This window comes from Sciurus vulgaris (assembly GCF_902686455.1).
Source record: "Sciurus vulgaris genome assembly, chromosome: 3".
NCBI classification, from domain to species: Eukaryota; Metazoa; Chordata; class Mammalia; order Rodentia; family Sciuridae; genus Sciurus; species Sciurus vulgaris.
The window spans coordinates 110,124,527-110,133,440 of record NC_136463.1 but is presented as its reverse complement, the minus strand read 5'-3'; the positions used below and the strand labels follow the sequence as shown (position 1 = coordinate 110,133,440).

The 8,914-nt window shown below is 33.0% G+C and overlaps 1 long non-coding RNA gene across 1 annotated transcript; it reads right to left on the bottom strand.

The window, feature by feature from the left end:
- Positions 1-1,326: 1,326 nt before the first annotated feature.
- LOC306655650 lies at positions 1,327-5,765 on the bottom strand. Its single transcript, XR_013762308.1, has 2 exons — positions 5,483-5,765; positions 1,327-1,549 (listed from the first exon to the last, which is right to left on the bottom strand). It is a non-coding gene; the product is annotated as an uncharacterized lncRNA (long non-coding RNA).
- Between the last annotated feature and the right edge of the window lie 3,149 nt (positions 5,766-8,914).

Below are 8,914 nucleotides of genomic sequence, written 5' to 3'. Positions count from 1 at the left end.
ATGCTCATTACTTAAAGAGGTGTATTTCACTCAGTGAAAAGTAAAACATTATTTAAAACAAATGAATGAAAATATATATTCAGAGTAGAGGTACAGCACAGAAGCAATTAGTGCAATTGGTAAAAATACCTAGCGGTCTGTTAGAATAATGTTAGAATATGATTAATTTTGGTTATTAACTGATCGTTTTCAAAATAGAACTGACTCCACAGAGCTCAGTGTTTCTGCAGATATGCTTTGTATATTATTTAACATTTAGGGATCTCTAACTCTTAAATAAAACTTGAACAAAAGCAATTCAACTTTTATGTTTTCTTAATTGGTCTTATTAAGACTGTTTCTAGAAAGGGTTTAAAGGTTAAAAGTGTTTGAAAATATTCTACTTCTGGAGAAGTACTTTAGTTCCAATTATGTGTTTAGATATAAATTTGAGCATGGTTATTTATAATCTTATTTGTAGGACATTTATATTTTCTAAAGGTTTAATTATTTTTGACAAGTGACATTAAAATATTTATTGCATATGTTAACTACATATGTTGTAATTACTTATTTCTTAAAGTGCTTGAAAGTAACAATTAGTCATTCAATCCCATTTATCAAAATAAAATGGAATGATTCTATTGAAAATGTCATTTAAATGTATATTAACATTTTTAAAATTATAAATGTTTCAATATTATAAAAGATGGCATTATATTTGTGTCAGAGCTTTAAAATTGCTAATTTAAACCAATTATGTTCTTTAAATGACTCACTGATACAATTTTAAAAGTTAAATTCAGTTTTATTTAAGGCCTGAGAAGAAAATCTGCATTTATTATTTTTAATGTGTTGTGTATTGTTTTATATATTGAACAGTCCATTTTTCATACATGTAAATTACCATTTTTGTCATATATGTATTGTAATGACTTACAAATGCAAAGCATAGATATTGATAACCAACTTCCATTCTGAAATAAATACCAGATTTAATCAGGAACATTTTAAGTAATCAGAAAATTTTGTCCATAGGAAGCCAACGAGAGTATGTGAAGAGAGAAGATGCTCATTATGGCATACCAATGGACAAGTAGATTTAAAAGATTAGAAAGTAGGCAAAAATATGTAGGAGAAAATTTAAGGTAGGAGTTCCCATGTGGCAAAAGGTAGGCACAGGAAAAGTGGATTCCCAGGTCATGTCATTTAAAAAGTTCAAGTTCTTCAAAGAGCATTTGTGTCCTTTGCCACTAGTGACCTGGACATCGTAGGCAACCTTGGTTAGAGTAGTCGTAGAGAAGTAATGGACCAAAAAGTTCAGGAACAGAAATGCTGCTTCTGGAATCAAGAAACTCCGGACCTGATTTATTTTTCACAAAATTCATACACAAAATGAGGGTTACAGTTGCATGGAAGTTAATTACCAAGAAATAAATGAAATAAAAGAAGTAAAACCAAAAAAAACAAGGAAACAGCTGCTTGATTTTATATTAGGAAAATCAATGGTTGACAAGGAAAATTATGCATATTTCTTCGTGGTAGGCACATTCTTATAGGGCAGAATTTCCTGTGAAAAAAATAGTCATAGTGAATTTACATCAAATGATATCAATTTAATTTTTTCTTTAAAGGTGAAAATAAATTTTATTCTTAATTCTTTGGTCAAAATTTCTAGCCTTAAAATTTCATTGAATGAGGGATTTAGTCAATTACCAGTTTCCAGAAGTACGAGTGTGATTTACACCTATAGAAATGTGTATTTCCCACTCCTACCTACTGTGGTAATACCAGAATAGAAACCCAAACCTTTCCAGCATTTCTTGTTTCTCTGCAGAATCTGTTGCAGACAAGATTGTTATGCTGTGTGCAGAGTTGAAAAGGACAGTACAGTGGTATGTAACTTTTCTAAGCAACAGGATTTCTGGTACTGTTTTCATTTCTCTTCTTCATGTCTTAGGGCTGAGTCATGAAATGCAGCAATATGTTGATTTTGGTGTAGCAAATTTCCCTCGTGCTTTGCCCTTTCTCTCTTTCTCTCTCTCTCTCTTTCTCGCTCTCTCTCTTTCTCTCTTTCTCTCTCTCTCTCTCTCTTTCTCTCTTTCTCTCTTTCTCTCTTCCTTCCTTCCTTCCTTCCTTCCTTCCTTCCTTCCTTCCTTCCTTCCTTCCTTCCTTCCTTCCTTCCTTCCTTCCTTCCTTCCTTTCTTTCTTGCATTTTGCCTTTAATGTAGTCTTAAGATTTTTTCCTATGACATGTCATGCCTATATCCTGAACTGTGGAGATTGGTGATTTGAATCATGGTCTTTCTAACTCATGACTGTGTTTACGCTAGGAACTGCCTGTGCAAAAGTCCAGGTCAAGATGGCCTAGTTGCTATGTTGACATTGGCCTGAGGAAACTCTGTGCAAAGGCTCAGAGTTATCAGTTGGGACCTTGAGTTCAGGCAGCAACTCTTGGGATGAAGAATTCTGGGCATAACAAGATGACCTCAATGTCTCACAAGTTTCACTGTGACCTTTAAGACTGTCTGCTTTTCTGAAACTTTCTCACAAATAACCTTTTGATGACAAAACCTATATAATAAACATGCTGACCAAACTTTGGTTCACTGCTTCTCCACTAGAGTACAATGTCCCACCTGGTCCCACCTTTTTGTGTGTGTGTGTCTGTTTGTATTTTTTTCATCCCCCATTGCCCCTCATTTGGTATCTCCTTAATCAGCCTTGGCAGAGAGAAATAAGAGGGTCATGGCCCTGACTGCTTTTAACTAGCATTGGGATTTATCTTTATTTATGTTTCAGATTAGGGCTAACTTGTACAACCTAAGACATTCTGAATTATCTATTCAGCTGGCCTTTCTAAACTTGACATAAAGCAATTATCTCATTGCCATTTTCTCTTTCATTTTGAAGGTGACTCATCTTTCTACTTGAAAGAGGAGATGATGATCTTGAGTCAATTCATTTAATTATTTAGTAATTGGTTTTAATCATATATTCTCTATAAACAACAGGTGTTTTTCCAAATTTTTCAACAAGAGCAGAACATATTGTCTTATTTAAATATTTTATTTCTTCTGATTTCCCTATTGCTAGGTAAGCAAAATAAATCTGTGCTTAGTGTAAAACAAATGTAAATAAGTTGACTTGGGGGGAAATGAAAATATTTTTGAATTTCCTATAAAAGTCTTCCTTTTGAAGATCTTTGCTTTAAATATGTATGCTTAGCTAATATATATGTTTAACTATTTTAAATTGCATACTCATTTTTTTTCTTACACTTTCCCAGCTATAGCCAAAGCTCAATATTTCTCAGTCACAGACAGAGACAGGTCTTTATTTTTCTGTAAATATTTTATGAATGAATTTGTTTCATTTAATTCTGGAAATCATGATTTTTTTATTTCATAAATCAAATTATGCCAAATATTTTCAAGTGATATTTCAGCTACATACAAATGTCTATTAATTTGAAAGGTTAAAGATGCCAGGCTTAAGGATCTTGATTGCATTTGCTAATATTTCCTCTCTGCTACCTAAATATTCTAGTATTTTTAAACTTTATATTTGGAATATATTGCTTAAAACTATATATTTTTTTAGATATTCTGCTGTGATTCACATTTGAAGTTCTACCAATTTAGGAGTCCAAGCACTCCAACCGGGTTCTAAAAGGAAGGGTATTTTTAAGCTTTCTTTGAGCTTCTTTAATGTGTTATCAGAAAAGGGGAGAGCATCAAGTGTGACAAAGTCTTTGATAGGTGGATTTGAGATGGTGTAATGTCATCATAAAGTGTGAAATCTCACCATTTCTTCTTTTCCCTCACAATGTTGCTAAGCAATGTTTCAAACTCACAGCTGAGAGCATGTCACCTTCTTCCAATTTAGTATTAAATTAATAGCTTATAGCTTAGCAACATCACAGGAACACTAGAGTGTTCTTCAGATTGATCCAGGCTTGCTATAATAACATAAAATCGAACTACTAGCCTTTATATAATCCCATTCATTCAACAAGTGATTCCTGGTTTTCTGCCATGTGTCAGAAATGGGAGATTAATATTCAAATAAGATCCACTTATGTATCAAAGTTCTTTTTCAGTTTTTCCAAAAGAATAGTTATCATATAATACAAGACATGCTATGGTAGATCTTTACCTCAGAATTTGTAAGAGAACCAAAAGAGGAAAGGAGGAATGGAGGAAGGAAATGGAAGGAAAGAATGAAGGGAATGACATGTACTTTCAACAGAAACAGTGTTGTAAAATCAAATGCAAAGTACTGAATAATTCATATTAAGTGTAGAACATTTTGTGATATTTAGTAAACAGGCAAAGACGATCATGGCATAAAAATATTTTTATTACTATGTGAAAGATCAATGTTCAAGGAAGTTATGTAACAAGAATGGAAGAGGCACATATATAAACAAAATAAGAGGAAGTTTTTAGCATATATCAAATGTAGCACTGAAGTAAACATTGATAAGAGATACAGACAATTGCTCCTGGCAAGAAGTAATTAGAAAGAAAGTACTGTGGTTGGAATAAAGATTTCTGGCCAGTTCTCAAACCTCAAAAATACCTTTGTCTACAAAGCTGTTATGGCAACTAGATATTAAAGGAGCATTTTTAGTTATTCGTGGCTCAGTGTTAAGAGTGGGAGGTAAGCCCGCATGGCCAGTGATAACCTATACTCTACAGAGACATTTTAAAGAATGTTCTTTGTTACAGTTTTGTAATTTCAAATGTACCAGTTATAATTACAGAGGAGACACTACTATTCTAAGGCGTGGTGATCTTTATATGACAGAGGAAGAGCCAAAATTAAAATTAAATTATACCTGCTTAAAGAAAAAGGATGGAACCATGTTATTTTTTACATTGTACATCTGTAATTTAGCATGCCAGTTCAGATACGACTAGAAAGGATTTCTTATTCTCAGTTACCTTGTGGGTGTAATAGCATGGTAAAATCCTACTCAAAATTTATAACTGTAATGTCTGTCTGCAATATTTGACTTCAATTCTACTAAAGTAATAAGTGATTATTCTAACAGGAATTCTTAATTAAGAAATGTAGTAAGATTCCCCTAAGACAAGGAAAGATAGAGTTTCCAAATGAAACAGTTCCAGTGATACATAGGCAATCTCAGTATTTTTATTAGTACAATGAAGTAATAGAAGGAAAAAATAAAATTTGAAACTCATAGTTATAGCCTCTTTTAACTATATATGCCTGCATTGCAAAAATATTTCAATAGGTATTCACTGTTAATTTTCTCAGAAGTTCCCAAACTGAACAGATCTAATAGAATTATGCAATAAAATGTCCTGAGTTGATTAGTTTTAGATTAATATTGGTAAGATCTTGTATTAAAGTTCCTGAATATATGAAGTACTACTGATTGCTATAGCAGTCCTTAATTGGTGACAATGAAATGAAAATATACGGAATTTTTATTTTAATATTATTAAATTGTGAGTTTCCAAGACTAACTCACCAGAAATCTCCCAGAAAAATAATCATTTCTCCAGTTGTCTGTGGGGCTTTCTCTAAGGGCAATGCTCCAAGGAGATTTCTTTATTCCATCATTCCTTGTTATTTGCTGACCCTTATTGCATGACTGCTGAGCAGATTTGTCCTTTGCCGATCAGCAGATTCCTTTGCTTCCACTTCTTCAGATTAACAACTGAATTATCACTGCCACTGCCACTCTAGGAAAAGTTGAGACTGATTGTGCCTAGCCAGCCTCCTTATCAGAACAGGCCTAAAGGTTAGGTTTTTTTCCCCGAGCCTCCACCCCATAGGCACTTCAGATTTGTGTCTCAGAGCCTGAGTTAACACTTGAAAACTCCAGAAGCAGGCATAAATCCCCCCTCTACTTTATTAGTCTTACTTCTCTCACCATCATAAACTTGTTCACAGGATGTTGGACTATGGAATCATCAGACTTCTAAGTGAGGAGAGAGAACACCTACCCTATCCATTAATATTCAATCTCATCCTCTAATTCAAAGAAAAATTTTTAAAAAACCATAAATCAAGTAGCTGCTATGAATATTAGCATGAGTATGATTTTGTGTGTGGGCTATATGTTTTTGTTTATCATAAATAAATACTAAGTAGATGACATAATCCTAGGTATTTATCCAAGAGAAACAAGCATGTCTGCAGAAAGTCTTCTTTCGGTATGAATACTCATGGACGTTTTACTTAAAAAATTTTAAAATAACCTGAAAACAACATAAATATTCCTTAATAAGATAATTTTTAAAAAAATGTGTTATAGACATATAGTAGAAATCAACTCAGAAATAAAAATGAACAAATCTGATATCACAGTATGGTAAATCTCATTAGCATTATGCCTTTTTTTTTTTTTAAAGGGAAAATTTAGACATTTACTTTAATGAAGCATTTGAATGACCTCCTGAAGGCACAATCCAAACTCTTACTCCATGGGAATCCTCTGTAGTGATGGGGTGACATCCCATGGGTCATGTAACATTCAATAAACTGCAGACTTCGATTTGCCTCTGTCTTCCCAACGAGAAAAGTTCAGAGGTCTGGAAGCCAAGGAATTCATGTAAGAATAGCCCCACTTGTCATTCCCAGACCTTTTCGAAGTTTTTACTTTCAATGATGTTACCATTTTTTCCTTTCTCATTAATTTTGGGGTTTAAAAATAAAAATAAATATTTCCTTCTGCTTACTTTGGGTTTAGTTTGCTATTTTTCTAGTTTCCTAAAATTTAGATAGTTGACTTCAGACATTTATGACAAGACAGTATCTATAATAATTCGAACATATCCACAATTCCATATTAGAATTATGTCAAGTGAAAGAAGCTAAGTACAACAGAATCTATTTTGTGGTTTTCTTTATTAAAATTATTGAAAAGGCAAAATAAATTTACGGTGATATTTTGTGATAGCCTAGGGCAAGGGTGAGGTGAGCTCACCAACTTGCAAGATGGGAGGAATGTCCTATATTTTGATTTGAGTGGGATGACTTAAATTTTGGAAATTTATTGTAGTTGCTAATCAATATAGTGATTTTTTTCAAACCCTAAAAGAATATATCTTCCCAAGATATGAATCCTAGTTCTTATCCTGCTATTCTTTTTTTGTTTTGTTGTGCTGTGCTTTGTTTTTGTTTTCTTTGACACTACAGTTGAACCCATGGGCACTTTTACCCCTGAGTCACATCCCCAGTCCTTTTTATTTTTTATTTTGAGACTGGGTCTCGCTGAATTGCTTAGGACCTTGATAAATTGCTAAGTCTGGCCTTGAACTTGCCACCCTCCTGCTTCAACCTCCCAAACTGCTGAGATTATAGGAATGTACCACCACACCCAGATTATTCGTATTTTTATAGAAGTTTACTGCAAGCATTTTCATATACATATTCTCATTATGTTTTATAATAGATCTTATATATTCAATGCTAAGACAGATATTAGTACACCTTTTTGGAGGGTTTGGGCATGTTTTGAAATGTCAATTGACTTGCCTGTACTAGTGTTCTCTTCATAGGCCAAAGGCAGCACACCTACCCATGCAATATATAGAAAAATCCCATACATTTACTAATAGAGAAGAGAGTTCAGAAAGGTTTCCTTATGATAGTATAAAAATAAAAAGAAACGCTTTGCCTTTCTACCTTTGTCAGGACAATGTATTCATTTAAATTTTTGATATTTGGCTTGAGTTATTTGATTTATGCAAATAGTATCTAACCCTACATGGGATAATAGTATATGACATCCTTTAATTATATTCCTTCATCTTCTTGCCATCTGGTCATTTCCCCACAGGGTAAACTTTATAAAGCTATTTCTAAAAATACATTTTACATTTTTCATGTTATTAAATGCTTCACAGAGTCGGATTCATCTTGGTACTTTGCACTTGATATTTTTAGCCTTATCACAATAAGGCTACTGTTGCATTGTGAAAGGTTTTTCCATTAGGAACGGGACAAGCTTTAAAACGCTGTCCTGAAAATAACACTACAGAAGCATTATTTATTTTTTCTTTTGGCAAACAAAATATCCTGCAACAACTTTATAAAACTTGTTCAGCAGAGTCAGCCAGGAGTGATCTACAGCATATGTTGAATACACAAGGGCAGCACATTGTCTTGAATTCTTAATTAATTGTGTATTTCAGGCAAAGAAAACCTTGAAAAATGTTTTCAAAAGCAAGTACTCCACAAAACTTGCATTAATGTTATAAAAATCCATCATAAAGAAATTTTCTCATGTCAATGAAATTGTCAATGTTCCCACTGTTACCAGATTTAGTCTATTTAACAAATACACCAAAGTTATAAGCATTGAATGGAACAAAATGAGGTTGCTATTTCAGGTAATCTCCTAGTAAATATAGTAATATGTGTGCATTCCCATAATTCTCTAGGCAACTTTTTGTCATGTATCTACATTTTTGCACTACTTGAAAACTCCAATTAGTATGTGTATTCTTTTACCTACATCTTCCTACTTCCCATATTATCATGTTGCTGTAAACCTCAAGTATACACAACTACTCTCTCTCTCTACCTTTCCCTCCTTTCCTTCCTTCCTTCATTGCATAGTGGGGATAAAATCCTGGTTCTCATGAATGCTATGCATATTCTATATCCCTGAGCTACACTCCTAGCTCCCAATAAAATTTATTTATTTTAATTAACACCTGTTGGCACGCAGTATGTCTTAGAGATAAGGAAGAATGATTCCAATATTCTATATTTGGTCTTCATTCTATTTTCTAATTATTAATGAACCTATATTAAAATACACTCTAATGCTCCTTCTGATTTTTGGGGGGAGCTCTAGATTTTTTGAACCATTTTTATTTCTTAAATGACCTAACGAATACTCTAGTTTTTGTAAAGCATTCATCAATCTAAAAAGTATAGATTGTTTTTG